Source organism: Pseudophryne corroboree, chromosome 9 (assembly GCF_028390025.1).
Source record: "Pseudophryne corroboree isolate aPseCor3 chromosome 9, aPseCor3.hap2, whole genome shotgun sequence".
Lineage (NCBI taxonomy): Eukaryota > Metazoa > Chordata > Amphibia > Anura > Myobatrachidae > Pseudophryne > Pseudophryne corroboree.
Window position 1 is genome coordinate 405,536,809 of NC_086452.1, and position 18,828 is coordinate 405,555,636.

Here is an 18,828-nt window from a genome sequence, read left to right on the forward strand (position 1 = left end):
TACTATATGTACAGTGTGTCTGCAGGGGATTAGAAGTATGGCATAGATAGGCTTTGAGTATATCCAATGGTTTTTATATTGACCATTACAGCTAGTAGAAAAACAAGGAAACCCCATATAATAGGTGCTCCGGTATACTCGCCACAGCTGTAGGGAGGGACGTCCATAGCAATAATATATAAGAAAAGAGACACAGCGCTAGATTTTGAGAGTAAATACAGTAAATATATATAAAGGCATTCAATAATAAACAAAAAAATAACTAAATGGCAAGCTAGAAATACTAAAGGATCAACAGGAGTTAATAAAATATGTAAAACTTTAAAAAAAAAGTTAGATCTACAGTATATTATATAAACTGTAGCAACACGTAAAAGCGGCAATTTATACTATTCCAGGAAATGTGCAGCCTAATGCAATAGTGAGGAGAGAAAAATCCCTGTGTAGTTATCAGAAAATCGCAGGCTGAAGAGCTTGATAAAACTGATTGGATGAAAGGAACTGACAGTTTTAATGCACATAGATGTTATCCAGCAATAATTGAGGGAAGTGTTACCAGTTCCTGACAAGTGGGAGTCTGTTTAGCAAAGAGGATCGTTGCAGAAGTTTGATGGTCTCCTTACAGTCTTGATAAGCAGCCGGTCATGTAGTATATATCTTGAAAAGAGATGGTAGTATAGGTGCAAGATGGAGATTTGGAATTCTGTGAGCAGTAGTCTGAAAACATATTTAAGACAACTTCAACTAGTTTTGTATAGTTAGAATTTACAGGCTTCTAACACAAGAGTAATATTAGAGATGAGCGGGTTCGGTTCCTCGGAATCCGAACCCGCCCGAACTTCATGTTTTTTTACACGGGTCCGAGCGACTCGGATCTTCCCGCCTTGCTCGGTTAACCCGAGCGCGCCCGAACATCATCATCCCGCTGTCGGATTCTCGCGAGGCTCGGATTCTATCGCGAGACTCGGATTCTATATAAGGAGCCGCGCATCGCCGCAATTTTCACACGTGCATTGAGATTCATAGGGAGAGGACGTGGCTGGCATCCTCTCCGTTTTAGAGAAGAGAGTGAGACTAGAGTAGAGAGAGACACAGTAGTAATTTTGGGGAGCATTAGGAGGAGTACTACTACTTGCTGAAGTGATAGATAGATAGTGTGACTGTATAATGTATATCTGACTTGTGGGGGAGACACTGACAGTGGGGAGCAGTTAGAGTCTGAGAGCAGGACTCAGGAGTACATATAACGTACAGTGCACACTTTTGCTGCCAGAGTGCCACACTGCCATTGTGACCACACTGACCACCAGTATAATATATATTGTGATTGTCTGCTTAGGAGTAATACTTGCAAGTTGCTGATAGTGTGACCAGTGACCTGACCACCAGTTTAATAATCACCACCAGTTTAATATATATATATATATATATATATATAATTGTATATAATATATATATAATATTGTATACCACCTACCCGTGGTTTTTTTTTTCTTCTTTATACATACTACTATAGTAGCTTACTGTAGCAGTCTGCGGTGCTGCTGAGCTGACAGTGTCCAGCAGGTCCGTCATCAGTCATTACATAATAAATATATATACCTGTCCGGCTGCAGTACTAGTGATATTATATATATATATATATTGATTTCATCTCATTATCATCCAGTCTATATTAGCAGCAGACACAGTACGGTAGTCCACGGCTGTAGCTACCTCTGTGTCGGCAGTCGCTCGTCCATCCATAATTGTATACCACCTACCCGTGGTTTTTTTTTTTCTTTCTTCTTTATACATACTACTATAGTAGCTTACTGTAGCAGTCTGCGGTGCTGCTGAGCTGACAGTGTCCAGCAGGTCCGTCATCAGTCATTACATAATAAATATATCTACCTGTCCGGCTGCAGTACTAGTGTGATATTATATATATATATATATATATTGATTTCATCTCATTATCATCCAGTCTATATTAGCAGCAGACAGTACGGTAGTCCACGGCTGTCGCTACCTCTGTGTCGGCAGTCGCTCGTCCATCCATAATTGTATACCACCTACCCGTGTTTTTTTTTTTTTTTCTTTCTTCTTTATACATACTACTATAGTAGCTTACTGTAGCAGTCTGCGGTGCTGCTGAGCTGACAGTGTCCAGCAGGTCCGTCATCAGTCATTACATAATAAATATATATACCTGTCCGGCTGCAGTACTAGTGATATTATATATATATATAAATATATATATATATATATATTGATTTCATCTCATTATCATCCAGTCTATATTAGCAGCAGACACAGTATGGTAGTCCACGGCTGTAGCTACCTCTGTGTCGGCAGTCGCTCGTCCATCCATAATTGTATACCACCTACCCGTGGTTTTTTTTTTTCTTTCTTCTTTATACATACTACTATAGTAGCTTACTGTAGCAGTCTGCGGTGCTGCTGAGCTGACAGTGTCCAGCAGGTCCGTCATCAGTCATTACATAATAAATATATCTACCTGTCCGGCTGCAGTACTAGTGTGATATTATATATATATATATATATATATATATATATATATAGATTTCATCTCATTATCATCCAGTCTATATTAGCAGCAGACACAGTACGGTAGTCCACGGCTGTAGCTACCTCTGTGTCGGCAGTCGCTCGTCCATCCATAATTGTATACCACCTACCCGTGGTTTTTTTTTTTCTTTCTTCTTTATACATACTACTATAGTAGCTTACTGTAGCAGTCTGCGGTGCTGCTGAGCTGACAGTGTCCAGCAGGTCCGTCATCAGTCATTACATAATAAATATATCTACCTGTCCGGCTGCAGTACTAGTGTGATATTATATATATATATATATTGATTTCATCTCATTATCATCCAGTCTATATTAGCAGCAGACACAGTACGGTAGTCCACGGCTGTAGCTACCTCTGTGTCGGCAGTCGCTCGTCCATCCATAATTGTATACCACCTACCCGTGTTTTTTTTTTTTTTCTTTCTTCTTTATACATACTACTATAGTAGCTTACTGTAGCAGTCTGCGGTGCTGCTGAGCTGACAGTATCCAGCAGGTCCGTCATCAGTCATTACATAATAAATATATCTACCTGTCCGGCTGCAGTACTAGTGTGATATTATATATATATATATTGATTTCATCTCATTATCATCCAGTCTATATTAGCAGCAGACACAGTACGGTAGTCCACGGCTGTAGCTACCTCTGTGTCGGCAGTCGCTCGTCCATCCATAAGTATACTAGTATCCATCCATCTCCATTGTTTACCTGAGGTGCCTTTTAGTTGTGCCTATTAAAATATGGAGAACAAAAATGTTGAGGTTCCAAAATTAGGGAAAGATCAAGATCCACTTCCACCTCGTGCTGAAGCTGCTGCCACTAGTCATGGCCGAGACGATGAAATGCCAGCAACGTCGTCTGCCAAGGCCGATGCCCAATGTCATAGTACAGAGCATGTAAAATCCAAAACACCAAATATCAGTAAAAAAAGGACTCCAAAATCTAAAATAAAATTGTCGGAGGAGAAGCGTAAACTTGCCAATATGCCATTTACCACACGGAGTGGCAAGGAACGGCTGAGGACCTGGCCTATGTTTATGGCTAGTGGTTCAGCTTCACATGAGGATGGAAGCACTCAGCCTCTCGCTAGAAAAATGAAAAGACTCAAGCTGGCAAAAGCACCGCAAAGAACTGTGCGTTCTTCGAAATCCCAAATCCACAAGGAGAGTCCAATTGTGTCGGTTGCGATGCCTGACCTTCCCAACACTGGACGTGAAGAGCAAGCGCCTTCCACCATTTGCACGCCCCCTGCAAGTGTTGGAAGGAGCACCCGCAGTCCAGTTCCTGATAGTCAGATTGAAGATGTCAGTGTTGAAGTACACCAGGATGAGGAGGATATGGGTGTTGCTGGCGCTGGGGAGGAAATTGACAAGGAGGATTCTGATGGTGAGGTGGTTTGTTTAAGTCAGGCACCCGGGGAGACACCTGTTGTCCGTGGGAGGAATATGGCCGTTGACATGCCTGGTGAAAATACCAAAAAAATCAGCTCTTCGGTGTGGAAGTATTTCAACAGAAATGCGGACAACATTTGTCAAGCCGTGTGTTGCCTTTGTCAAGCTGTAATAAGTAGGGGTAAGGACGTTAACCACCTCGGAACATCCTCCCTTATACGTCACCTGCAGCGCATTCATAATAAGTCAGTGACAAGTTCAAAAACTTTGGGCGACAGCGGAAGCAGTCCACTGACCAGTAAATCCCTTCCTCTTGTAACCAAGCTCACGCAAACCACCCCACCAACTCCCTCAGTGTCAATTTCCTCCTTCCCCAGGAATGCCAATAGTCCTGCAGGCCATGTCACTGGCAATTCTGACGATTCCTCTCCTGCCTGGGATTCCTCCGATGCATCCTTGCGTGTAACGCCTACTGCTGCTGGCGCTGCTGTTGTTGCTGCTGGGAGTCGATGGTCATCCCAGAGGGGAAATCGTAAGACCACTTTTACTACTTCCACCAAGCAATTGACTGTCCAACAGTCCTTTGCGAGGAAGATGAAATATCAAAGCAGTCATCCTGCTGCAAAGCGGATAACTGAGGCCTTGGCATCCTGGGTGGTGAGAAACGTGGTTCCGGTATCCATCATTACTGCAGAGCCAACTAGAGACTTGTTGGAGGTACTGTGTCCCCGGTACCAAATACCATCTAGGTTCCATTTCTCTAGGCAGGCGATACCGAAAATGTACACAGACCTCAGAAAAAGAGTCACCAGTGTCCTAAAAAATGCAGCTGTACCCAATGTCCACTTAACCACGGACATGTGGACAAGTGGAGCAGGGCAGGGTCAGGACTATATGACTGTGACAGCCCACTGGGTAGATGTATGGACTCCCGCCGCAAGAACAGCAGCGGCGGCACCAGTAGCAGCATCTCGCAAACGCCAACTCTTTCCTAGGCAGGCTACGCTTTGTATCACCGGTTTCCAGAATACGCACACAGCTGAAAACCTCTTACGGCAACTGAGGAAGATCATCGCGGAATGGCTTACCCCAATTGGACTCTCCTGTGGATTTGTGGCATCGGACAATGCCAGCAATATTGTGTGTGCATTAAATATGGGCAAATTCCAGCACGTCCCATGTTTTGCACATACCTTGAATTTGGTGGTGCAGAATTTTTAAAAAAATGACAGGGGCGTGCAAGAGATGCTGCCGGTGGCCAGAAGAATTGCGGGACACTTTCGGCGTACAGGCACCACGTACAGAAGACTGGAGCAACACCAAAAACGCCTGAACCTGCCCTGCCATCATCTGAAGCAAGAAGTGGTAACGAGGTGGAATTCAACCCTATATATGCTTCAGAGGTTGGAGGAGCAGCAAAAGGCCATTCAAGCCTATACAATTCAGCACGATATAGGAGGTGGAATGCACCTGTCTCAAGCGCAGTGGAGAATGATTTCAACGTTGTGCAAGGTTCTGCTGCCCTTTGAACTTGCCACACGTGAAGTCAGTTCAGACACTGCCAGCCTGAGTCAGGTCATTCCTCTCATCAGGCTTTTGCAGAAGAAGCTGGAGACATTGAAGGAGGAGCTAACACGGAGCGATTCCGCTAGGCATGTGGGACTTGTGGATGGAGCACTTAATTCGCTTAACAAGGATTCACGGGTGGTCAATCTGTTGAAATCAGAGCACTACATTTTGGCCACCGTGCTCGATCCTAGATTTAAAACCTACCTTGGATCTCTCTTTCCGGCAGACACAAGTCTGCTGGGGTTCAAAGACCTGCTGGTGAGAAAATTGTCAAGTCAAGCGGAACGCGACCTGTCAACATCTCCTCCTTCACATTCTCCCGCAACTGGGGGTGCGAGGAAAAGGCTCAGAATTCCGAGCCCACCCGCTGGCGGTGATGCAGGGCAGTCTGGAGCGACTGCTGATGCTGACATCTGGTCCGGACTGAAGGACCTGTCAACGATTACGGACATGTCGTCTACTGTCACTGCATATGATTCTCTCCCCATTGAAAGAATGGTGGAGGATTATATGAGTGACCGCATCCAAGTAGGCACGTCACACAGTCCGTACTTATACTGGCAGGAAAAAGAGGCAATTTGGAGGCCCTTGCACAAACTGGCTTTATTCTACCTAAGTTGCCCTCCCACAAGTGTGTACTCCGAAAGAGTGTTTAGTGCCGCCGCTCACCTTGTCAGCAATCGGCGTACGAGGTTACTTCCAGAAAATGTGGAGAAGATGATGTTCATTAAAATGAATTATAATCAATTCCTCCGTGGAGACATTGACCAGCAGCAATTGCCTCCACAAAGTACACAGGGAGCTGAGATGGTGGATTCCAGTGGGGACGAATTGATAATCTGTGAGGAGGGGGATGTACACGGTGATATATCGGAGGATGATGATGAGGTGGACATCTTGCCTCTGTAGAGCCAGTTTGTGCAAGGAGAGATTAATTGCTTCTTTTTTGGTGGGGGTCCAAACCAACCCGTCATTTCAGTCACAGTCGTGTGGCAGACCCTGTCACTGAAATGATGGGTTGGTTAAAGTGTGCATGTCCTGTTTATACAACATAAGGGTGGGTGGGAGGGCCCAAGGACAATTCCATCTTGCACCTCTTTTTTCTTTAATTTTTCTTTGCGTCATGTGCTGTTTGGGGAGTGTTTTTTGGAAGGGCCATCCTGCGTGACACTGCAGTGCCACTCCTAGATGGGCCAGGTGTTTGTGTCGACCACTAGGGTCGCTTATCTTACTCACACAGCTACCTCATTGCGCCTCTTTTTTTCTTCTTTGCGTCATGTGCTGTTTGGGGAGTGTTTTTTGGAAGGGCCATCCTGCGTGACACTGCAGTGCCACTCCTAGATGGGCCCGGTGTTTGTGTCGGCCACTAGGGTCGCTTATCTTACTCACACAGCTACCTCATTGCGCCTCTTTTTTTCTTTGCGTCATGTGCTGTTTGGGGAGTGTTTTTTGGAAGGGCCATCCTGCGTGACACTGCAGTGCCACTCCTAGATGGGCCCGGTGTTTGTGTCGGCCACTAGGGTCGCTTATCTTACTCACACAGCTACCTCATTGCGCCTCTTTTTTTCTTTGCGTCATGTGCTGTTTGGGGAGTGTTTTTTGGAAGGGCCATCCTGCGTGACACTGCAGTGCCACTCCTAGATGGGCCCGGTGTTTGTGTCGGCCACTAGGGTCGCTTATCTTACTCACACAGCTACCTCATTGCGCCTCTTTTTTTCTTTGCGTCATGTGCTGTTTGGGGAGTGTTCTTTGGAAGGGCCATCCTGCGTGACACTGCAGTGCCACTCCTAGATGGGCCCGGTGTTTGTGTCGGCCACTAGGGTCGCTTATCTCACTCACACAGCTACCTCATTGCGCCTCTTTTTTTCTTTGCGTCATGTGCTGTTTGGGGAGTGTTTTTTGGAAGGGCCATCCTGCGTGACACTGCAGTGACACTCCTAGATGGGCCAGGTGTTTGTGTTGGGCACTAGGGTCGCTTATCTTAGTCACACAGCTACCTCATTGCGCCTCTTTTTTTCTTTGCGTAATGTGCTGTTTGGGGAGTGTTTTTTGGAAGGGCCATCCTGCGTGACACTGCTGTGCCACTCCTAGATGGGCCAGGTGTTTGTGTCGGCCACTAGGGTCGCTTATCTTACTCACACAGCTACCTCATTGCGCCTCTTTTTTTCTTTGCGTCATGTGCTGTTTGGGGAGTGTTTTTTGGAAGGGCCATCCTGCGTGACACTGCAGTGCCACTCCTAGATGGGCCCGGTGTTTGTGTCGGCCACTAGGGTCGCTTATCTTACTCACACAGCTACCTCATTGCGCCTCTTTTTTTCTTTGCGTCATGTGCTGTTTGGGGAGTGTTTTTTGGAAGGGCCATCCTGTGTGACACTGCAGTGCCACTCCTAGATGGGCCCGGTGTTTGTGTCGGCCACTAGGGTCGCTTATCTTACTCACACAGCTACCTCATTGCGCCTCTTTTTTTCTTTGCGTCATGTGCTGTTTGGGGAGTGTTTTTTGGAAGGGCCATCCTGCGTGACACTGCAGTGCCACTCCTAGATGGGCCCGGTGTTTGTGTCGGCCACTAGGGTCGCTTATCTTACTCACACAGCTACCTCATTGCGCCTCTTTTTTTCTTTGCGTCATGTGCTGTTTGGGGAGTGTTTTTTGGAAGGGCCATCCTGCGTGACACTGCAGTGCCACTCCTAGATGGGCCCGGTGTTTGTGTCGGCCACTAGGGTTGCTTAGCTTAGTCATCCAGCGACCTCGGTGCAAATTTTAGGACTAAATATAATATTGTGAGGTGTGAGGTATTCAGAATAGACTGAAAATGAGTGGAAATTATGGTTTTTGAGGTTAATAATACTTTGGGATCAAAATGACCCCCAAATTCTATGATTTAAGCTGTTTTTTAGTGTTTTTTAAAAAAAACACCCGAATCCAAAACACACCCGAATCCGACAAAAAAAATTCGGTGAGGTTTTGCCAAAACGCGGTCGAACCCAAAACACGGCCGCGGAACCAAACCCAAAACCAAAACACAAAACCCGAAAAATTTCAAGTGCACATCTCTAGTAAATATACTAATAAATACTATGTGTAAGGTGTCTGACTGCATTGTGTGAAGTTCTGGGTTTAAGTCCTGGGTATGACATATGAGAAATCTGTATTGCAGTTCCACCCTTGATAATAAGCTTAGGGGGTGATTCAGACCTGATCACTGTGCTGCTAAATTTGTTGTCCTGCGTTCAGATAGTCGCTGCCCAAGGAGAGTGTATATTCGCCATGTAAGTTTGCGATCGCATGTGTATGCCAAGTTGCAAAAAATCCATTAGTCAGCGGACAGCTGCAAATTCTTTGGCACCACACTAATCATCAAATGATTTTTCCAGTGTGTGCAGTCTGTGTGCAGCCCAGGACTGACTCCTACAGTGCGATCACATCAGGCTGATCGGGGCCGGAGCTGACGTCACACACCCTCCCTGAAAATGCTTGGGCACGCCTGCGTTTTCCCTGACACTCCCAGAAAACAGTCAGTTACCACCCACAAACGCCCTCTTCCTGTTAATCAGCATGCGAATGGCTTTGCGATTGAAATTTTTTCACCAGCCCGTTGCTGCTCAGAGATGCCTGTTGTTGTTTGGTGACGCGCGTGCGCATTGCGGTGCATATGCATGCGCAGTCTACCGATAATCGCCCGCTGTGCGAAAATGCACAGCAGCGATCAGGTCTGAATCGGGCCCTTAGTTCCTCATAATTGGCCAATGCTCAAATGAGTGAGGGCTAAATGCATTGGAGAGTGATAAAATGGAGAAAGAAAAAGTGACAGCCAATCAGCTCCTAACTGCCACGTCACAGGCTGTGTTGGAAAAATGGCAGCTAGGAGCTGATTGGATGGTACTTTTTCTTTCTCCATTTTATCACTTTCCAAGCGATGATGCATCTGGCCCTAGTGTCTTATTGGTTATTCCTTAAGATACTTCCTACTTACAGAATAGTCTGAGCAAGTGGTTCCAAACTTTCTTGACTCAAAATGCAGTATGAGTCTGAGCATTTTTTTCATGATGCCCTTAGTACAAGTGTTTCCTACTGAGATAATCAGTTACATTTATCACCTTAACAAAATTGTTCTTACCTGTAATCTTTTGGTTCAGTAATGTGGTGGGGGAAGATATAATTATGCTTCTGTTCATCCGCACTGCTTCTTATTGACAGCTACCAGCTTTAGTTTTGCCTAAGACATTGATCAGAAGAGCAGGAATGAAAACTCCAAAGAGGGAAGATGTGGAAGCCAAGGAGGTGGAAAACGTACAGTATAGTGCCGGTGAACAGTGAATTGTGGGCATATATTGTAGGTGAAAAGGGAGGGGAAACAGGTAGAATGGGGTCAATGGAAGACATGGACTGTACAACAAGGAGAACAGAGGCACACATGGGATGCAGAGAGGCAGGTACACATACAGGTTAGAGGAGGAGACTATGGGGGTAATTCCAAGTTGATCGCAGCAGGAAATTTTTTAGCAGTTGGGCAAAACCATGTGCACTGCAGGGGAGGCAGATATAACATGTGCAGAGAGAGCTATATTTGGGTGGGTTATTTTGTTTCTGTGCAGGGTAAATACTGGCTGCTTTATTTTTACACTGCAAATTAGATTGAAGATTGAACACACCCCACCCAAATCTAACTCTCTCTGCACATGTTATATCTGCCTCCCCTGCAGTGCACATGGTTTTGCCCAACTGCTAAAAAATGTCCTGCTGCGATCAACTTGGAATTACCCCCTATATTGCAAAGATTGTAACAAGCACACAAAGGTAGAGCAGAAACACAAATAGGGGATAGGACAGATATTTCCAAGTGCGGATGGTGTGTGCATGGAAGGAGAGGCAACACTAGGCCATGTGGAGAAAAAGGAACAACACGGAGAGAAGTACAGGAGTGGGTGGGAATGCCAGGCACACACTGAGAAGTACAGCCTGTGCAAATGACCATGAACGTTCTCCCCAATGCAACAGGCAGTGCACAGCCCACTCTACAAAGAACAAGCCCATAGAAAACAGAGAAAAGTTTCAAGGTGGCCAAAAAACTGCAGGATTTGGGCAGTTGAGGATTATTAAAGTAAGAAAAGTATAAGCACATGAGGGAAGAGGGCCCTACTCGTGAGAGCTTACATTCTAAGTGGAGGGGCAGACAGACAGGGGTGACATAGATGGGGTAGACCGAGCATAGAACAGAGGGTTAGGATGAGATTTGGCTGGGTTTGGTGAAGAAGTAGGTCTTAAAAGCCCGTTTGAAGTTTTGTAGGGAGGTGGAGAGTCTGAGGGGGAGAGGTAAAGAATTCCAGAGAAAGGGAGCAGCACGTGAAAAATCTTGTAGGTAGGAGTGGGAGGAAGTAATCAGGAGACAGGAGAGTCGGCGTGCATTAGCAGAATGAGGAGGACGGGTGGGAGAGTAAAGGGAGATAAGGTCAGATATGTAAATGGGAGAGGAGTGGGTGAGTGCTTTGTGAGTGTGAGAAGTTTGAATTGGATTCTGAAAGGGAAGCCAGTGAAATACTTGTAGAAGAGGGGAAGTGGATGTAGAGCGTTTGGCGAGGAAGATGAGCCGGGCAGCAGCATTGAGGATACATTGGAGTGGAGAGAGGTAATTGTCAGGGAGGCCAGTTAGAAGGAGATTACAGTAATCCAGTCTGGAAATAATCAGTAAGTGAATAATGGTTTTGGTGGCATCCTGGGTGAGAAAGGGTCTGATCCTGGAAGTGTTTTTGAGATGAAAATGACAGGTTTGTGAGAGGTGCTGAATGTGTGGTTTGAAGGAGAGGGAGGAGTCAAGGATTACGCCAAGACAGCGTACTTGGGGGCTGGAGGAGATAGTCGTGCCATCAATGGATAATGAGATTGTGGGAGGTGAGGTTGTGTGGGAGGGTGGGAAGATGATCAGCTAGGTCTTAGACAAGTTGAGTTTAAGAAAGAGCTGGGACATCCAGGAAGAGATAGCAGAGAGACAGTTGGAGGTATAAGTGAGGAGAGCCGGGGAGAGATCAGGGGAGGAAAGGTAGATTTGAGTGTCATCAGCATAGAGGTGATATTGGAAGTTAAAAGAACTAATGAGTTCACCTAAAGAGGACATAGTGGGGGTCATTCCGAGTTGATCGCTAGCTGCATTTGTTCACAGCGCAGTGATCAGGCTAAAAAAGGGGAGTTCTGTGCATGCGTATGTGGCGCAATGCGCGCACACGACGTACGGGCACAATGAACATTGCAGTTTTGCACAGGGTCTAGCAATGCATTTCAGTCGCACAGGTTGCAGCAGAGTGATTGACATGAAGTGGGAGTTTCTGGGTGGCAACTGACCGTTTTCAGGGAGTTTTTGGAAAAATGCAGGCGTGCCAGGGAAAATGCAGGCGTGGCTGGGCGAACACTGGGCGGGTGTGTGATGTCAAATCCGGAACTGAATAGTCTGAAGTGATCGCAAGCGCTGAGTAGGTTTTGAGCTACTCTGAAACTACACAAAAATGTTTTGCAGGCGCTCTGCGATACAACCGTTCGCACTTCTGCTAAACTAAAATTCACTCCCAGTGGGCGGCAGCATAGCGTTTGCATGGCTGCTAAAAACTGCTAGCGAGCGATCAACTCAGAATGACCCCCATAGAGAGAGAAAAGAAATAAGGATCAAATAAGGTTAGTGATAAAAAATAATATAAAAAAAATAAAATAAGGGGCAGACTAGATGGGCCAAGTGGTTCTTATCTGCCGACAAATTCTATGTTTCTATGTTTCTAAAGGAGAGGACCAAGAACAGAGCCTTGGGGGACACCTACAGTTAGTGGAAGTGGGGGGGAGGTAGTGTCATGAGAGGAGACAAAGAAGGAATGATCAGAGAGGTGTGAGGACAGCCAGGAGATGGCAGTATCACGCAGACCAAGAGAGTGAAGGGTTTGCAGTAGGAGAGGGTGGTCCACAGTGTCGAAAGCAGCAGAGAGGTCAAGAAGTATAAGCAGAGAGTAGTGGCCCTTAGATTTGGCTGCATGGAGGTCATAGCAGACTTTTGCGATTTGACACACCTGCTGTCTCTGGTAGAACTTGTTTCTCCCTTTATATTCACTTCCAGTTCACTCCCAAATCGCTGGTTATAAGTTCCTGCTACATGTGAGAACGGGTGTAGTATGGTATGCCGGCTGTCGGGATCCCGGCGCACAGCATACTGGCACTGGAATCCCGACCGCCAGCATACCGACAGCTGGGCAAGCGCAAATGAGCCCCTTGCGGGCTCGCTGTGCTCGCCATGCTGCGGGCACAGTGGCGCGCTACATGCGCCACGCTATCTATTCTCCCTCCATGGGGGTTGTGGACCCCCAAGAGGGAGAAAAGGTGTTGGTATGCCGGCTGTCGGGATTCCGGCGCATGTATACTGTGCACTGGGACCCCCCGACAGCTGGCAAACTGAAGACCACCCATGAGAACCTGTCAGTCCTGTGAACTCCAGAAACTCGGATACCCTGTATTGTTAATCTTCCTCATTGGAACCAGCTCTCCTAGAATTCAGGTTTTGTGTGGAACTTTCACACAGATTCTAGCCTTTCACACTTATTTCATTACTGTTAGCACCTTGTGCATTGTTGCATTTATATTTGGTTAAGTTGCTTATTTCACCTTGTACATTGTTGCATTTACAGACCATCTGTGTTTTATTATTATTCCACACTGTGCATTGTTGCATACCATATTTATTCAGCGTTTATTATTATATCACCCTGTGCATTGTTGCACTGATGTGCATTCTGTTATTTATCTCCATCTGTGCAATTAGCAGTGTTTAAGGTTGTGTCCAGTGAATGCCTCACTGTACTGCATTTACTCTTGCCCAGCCTCCAATAATCGCCTTGTCCTTACATAAGACCTGGGGGCATCTGAGTATGGGGTGGACCTAATTTACCATGGAAAGGCGGCTGCCATAGGTGAAGTATAGCATCGCAGGAGGCTAAAAGACTGCTGGGCAAGGGTAATTGCGTAAGCGTCACCAAGTACTACCTGATAATCCTCATAATTGAGTAGTCCACATAACAGCCAGGCCACCCAACTAAAGAAGCCCTGCAAAACTTGTTGGGGTGTGGAGAGGTGTTCACACCTCATTTTCATCACTTCACTGTCCTAGTGGCAACCTGAATTGTTTTTTAGCTGTATGAATGTTGTTTTTATTGTTTCTATCTGGTACCTGTACTTCCACAATAGTGCTGATTGCTGAATACAAGTAATTGATCACATTATGGTGTGAAACAGTTATTGTTATTTTCTCTAGATCACAGGTTCTCAAACTCGGTCCTCAGGACCCCACACGGTGCATGTTTTGTAGGTAACCCAGCAGGTGCACAGGTGTATTCATTACTCTGACACATTGTAAAATATCCACAAGTGGAGCTAATTATTTCACTCACGATTCTGTGAGGAGACCTGCAAAACATGCACTGTGTGGGGTACTGAGGACCGAGTTTGAGAACCTATGCTCTAGATCAGGCTTTCCCAACCACGGTCCTCAAGGCACACCAACAGTGCAGGTTTTAGTGATATCCAGGCTGCAGCACAGATGGTTAAATCAAAATAACTGAGCTACTAATTAAGTCACCTGTGCTGAAGCCTGGATATCACTAAAACATGCACTGTTGGTGTGCCTTGAGGACCGTGGTTGGGAAAGCCTGCTCTAGATTGTCTCATCCAAGTGAAGAACAGGTTTTGAAAGGAGAAGTTTCTGGTTTCTTTTTTGATGCATGTGCATTATTTTTAGAGATTTATTCTAACATTCTATTGATATTTCTTCAGCAGGGTACATAGGGTTCCACAGGGAACATCGGGGTTGTAGTGGTCGATGAGAATCCGGGCACCAAACACTGTATTGATATTTTGTATCCTGTTTTATGAACAGTATTTGTGCTGTTTGAGCATCCACCTACTGAAGAAGGACTGTTTTTTTTAACCTAAAGTATATAAGAAATGCTTTAAAGTTTATCTCTATCTGGTATACACCTTCCAAAAACCTGCACATCATGGTGCCTTGAATTGACATATTATCCTGTTTATGTGTCCTAAACTGTACTTTACAGACTTCTACTCACATTTTTTCCCCATGCTTACCTACTTTTTAGTAGAGATGAGCAGGTTCGGTTTTACTCGGATTTACTTGGTTCTCAAACATCTTATTGGCTCACGGATGTCTCTTGTTTTGGATAGCCAATAAGATGCTGTTTTGAGAACTGAGTAAATCCGAGTAAAACCGAGTAAAACCCGAACCCACTCATCTCTACTTTTTAGTCCAGGGGAAGCCCAGAGAGGAGACACTGCATGTCACATCAGGGGGGTGGGGCCAAACTGTCTCATAATTAGACCCCACCCCCAACACTGGGAAATACCCGGCATTTGTGGGTCCATAGTGGGGGTGGAGCTAAAGGCCCCACTCACAACACAAGGAAACACCCACAATTCACGGGTCTGTGATAAGGGCTGGGGCTAAATGACGTAATTCCAGTTATTTAGCCTCACCCATGGCATTGCAATTCCCGCTTCACTAGGAAGCAGGCGGGATGCGGGAGAGTCACCTATTTTTCTGGGGCTGTTGGGGACTACCCCAAAATCGGGAAGTCTATCACAGCTTCCGGGAGGGTAGGCAAGTATGATTTTTCCATATATATTTGTCATAATGGGCCCTGATTCAGAGGTTCAGAGGTTCACATAGATCCCATGAGGCGGCTGTTTTGCACATTTCTCAAGTGTGATAATATGCAAATGCCATTTTAAACATTCCTCTTGTGTAACGGACTGAGTTAACTCTGCGACACCCACTTTTCTTATTTGAGCTTTGCTTAATGCGCTGATGGTTCCAAAGTCCAAACCATCGACCACTGGTTGCAACATCGATTCCTCAAGCTGCCCCTCCCTTGTAACATTCTTAAAAAATGGCCACTGTTGCTGCTGTGCTGCGAAAGAGATTGCAGCCACATGGCACTCCATAACACGCCCATGACACCTCCTCGCTGTGCATTGACGTCTGGTCACCTCCCAGTCTCTACCCTGAACCGCCCATGGTTCGCAGACACCATCTTGAGTAATAGCAATGTCATATGCAATGGCATACTTTATGCCAGTGCACATATTGGTCCAATAGGGCTTCCTATATATTTTGTAAATGCGCAGTAGAAAAATCCCATCAACTGCTCATTCACCTGCACTACTTACACCTCTGAATCAGGGCCTAATTCAAAGTTGATTGCAAAACAACATTTTCCTCTACTGGGTAAAACCATGTGCACTGCAGGTGGGGCAAACACAACTAGAGATGAGCGGGTTTGGTACCCTGAGAACCTAAACCCCCCCCCCGAACTTCACTACCCGAGCCCAGATCCGAGGTAGGCTCGGGTTTTCCGCTTGACTCGGAAACCAGAACGAGGCAAAATGTCATCATTCTGCTGTCGGATTCTCGCGGGGTTTGGATTCTGTATAAGGAGCCACGCGTCGCCACCATTTTCACTCCGGCATTGGAGAGTGTAGCGAGAGGATGTGTCTCTGTCCTCAGTGTCTTTCAGTGTCCTGCATCAGTCCAGTGGTGGTGTCTTGTCTTGTGCTGCATCTGTCCAGTCACAGTGGTGGTGTCCTCTGCTGCCATATGTCCAGTGCTGCTGTATAAATCCAGTCCAGTGGTGCTGTATTGTGCTGCATCAGTTCAGTGGTGGTGTATTGTGCTGCATCAGTCCAGCCACAGTGGTGGTGTCCTCTGCTGCCATATGTCCAGTGCTGCTGTATAAATCCAGTCCATTGCAGCAGTGCTGTGTTGTCCTGCATCAGTCCAATGGTGGTGTCCCTGTGCTGCTGTATATGTCCAGTGGTACTGCAATATAATTCCAGTGATACTGCCGTATATGTCCAGTGGTACTGCCATATAATCCCAGTGATACTGCCGTATATGTCCAGTGGTACTGGCGTATAAATCCAGTGATACTGTTGTATATGTCCAGTGATACTGGCGTATAATTCCAGTGATACTGGCGTATAATTCCAGTGATACTGCTGTATAATTCCAGTGGTACTGGCGTATAAATCCAGTGATACTGCCGTATAAATCCAGTCCAGTGGTACTGCCGAATAATTCCAGTGATACTGCCATATAATTCCAGTGGTACTGGTGTATAAGTCCAGTGATACTGTCATATAAATCCAGTACAGTGGTACACTGTACTGCCGTATAAGTCCAGTGGTACTGCCGTATAATTCCAGTGATACTGCTGTATAATTCCAGTGGTACTGGCATATAATTCCAGTGATACTGCCGTATAAATCCAGTCCAGTGGTACTGCCGTATAAGTCCAGGGGTACTGCCATACAAGTCCAGTCCAGTGGTGCTGTCTTGTGCTGCATCAGTCCAGTGGTGCTGTCTTGTGCTGCATCAGTCCAGTGGTGCTGTCTTGTGCTACATCAGTCCAGTGGTGGTGTCTTGTGCTGCCATAAGTCCAGTGATGATGTCCTGTGCTGTATATTATTTACTCCAAATAAAAGGGTTTTATACATTACTTATATTATTATCCAAATAATTTTACAAGGTTTGCCCTGTGTGGTGTAGGGGTACGCTCACCTGTGCTGCATATTATTATAATAGCTCCAAATAAAAGGGTTATTATTATCCAAATTATTTTTACAGGCTTTGCCGTGTGTGTGTGTGTGTGTGTGTGTGTGTGTGTGTGTGTGTGTGTGTGTGTGTGTGTGTGTGTGTGTGTGGTTTAGGGGTACGCTCTTCTGTGCCACCAATATTGTGCGTGTATTACATCTGGGCAAATTCCAGCACGTCCCATGTTGTTTGTGCCGCACACTTGTGTCACTTAGTTTAGTCATACAGCTACCTCATTGCACCTCTTTTTCTTCTTTGCATGATGTGCTGTTTGGGGCCTAGTTTTTTTAAGTGCCATCCTGTCTGCAACTGCAGTGCCACTCCTAGATGGGCCAGGTGTTTGTGCCGCACACTTGTATCGCTTAGCTTAGTCATACAGCTACCTCACTGCACATCTTTTACTTCTTTGCATGATGTGCTGTTTGGGGACTATTTCTTTTAAGTGCCATCCTGTCTGCAACTGCAGTACCGCTCCTAGATGGGCCATGTGTTTGTGCCGCACACTTGTGTCGCTTAGCTTAGTCATACAGCTACCTAATAGCACCTCTTTTTCTTCTTTACATGATGTGCTGCTTGGGGCCTATTTTTTAATTCCGCCAACCTGTCTGCCACTGCAGTGCCGCTCCTAGATGGGCCAGGTGTTTGTGCTGCACATTTGTGTCACTTAGCTTAGTCATACAGCTACCTCGGTGCAACTTTTAGGCCTAAAAACAATATTGTGAGGTGTGAGGTGTTCAGAATAGACTGTAAATGAGTGGAAATGAATGTTATTGAGGTTAATAATACCGTAGGATCAAAATTTTCCCCAAATTCTGTGATTTTTGCTGTTTTTATGTTTTTTTCAAAAATCATTTCGATCCAAAACCAAAACCAAAACACGAAAGGGTGGTTTTGGAAAAACCAATCCAGATCCAAAACACGAGGATGGAACCAGAACCAAAACACAAAACACGAAAAGTGCACTCCGCACATCTCTAATTACAATATACATTAGAATAAGTTAATGAAGAATTGCATAAATTGAAGTCACTGAGAGTAAAAGAATAAAACACTCTTGTTACCTAGCAGTCCATAGTTGTTTTTTGTTTTGTTTTTTAATTAGACGTTAATAGTTTTTGTTCCTGCAGATGCTGCCTGTAGGTAAAATACATATTGATGGGATGATATTGCTGGGAAAGAAAAGAATTTAATTATATCCATTATTGTTTTGCTAGTACAATGTGTTCACTTGTTACAGTCCTAAAACCTTCAAAAGTATATTACCATTTAAACAGGTCTATTAAAGGAATGGAATGCTGTATAAGTCAATGACTCTACAAATGGCTAATGTTGTTGTCACTTGAGCACCATAATACTGTACCTTTTGAGGATGTCTCTTCCCACTATCTGGAAATGCCAACCCTTTCCGCCTTCATCTTGTCCTTGTACTGATTGTATTCCTGAACGTAACCTGATTCAATGGATCTGATTTCATTAAAAATATCCTTTTATATGACTATGTTTATTATGTTTATATTCTGTTATATATACTGTATATATATATATATATATATATTTATATATATATATACACATACTATTCCTCCGGCACTCAGGATGTCCACAGCGGGAACTGTCTTTCTCAGGTGCCTTCCCCAGGGGGATCTCCCCACAACGATA

General features: G+C 45.3%; 1 long non-coding RNA gene across 1 annotated transcript; it reads right to left on the reverse strand.

Annotated features, from left to right (window-relative positions):
* Positions 1–401: 401 nt before the first annotated feature.
* On the reverse strand, positions 402–18,330 carry LOC134957084 (uncharacterized). The gene is made up of 3 exons (XR_010186446.1): positions 18,231–18,330; positions 9,655–9,753; positions 402–717 (listed from the first exon to the last, which is right to left on the reverse strand). It is a non-coding gene; the product is annotated as an uncharacterized LOC134957084 (long non-coding RNA).
* Positions 18,331–18,828: the final 498 nt, after the last annotated feature.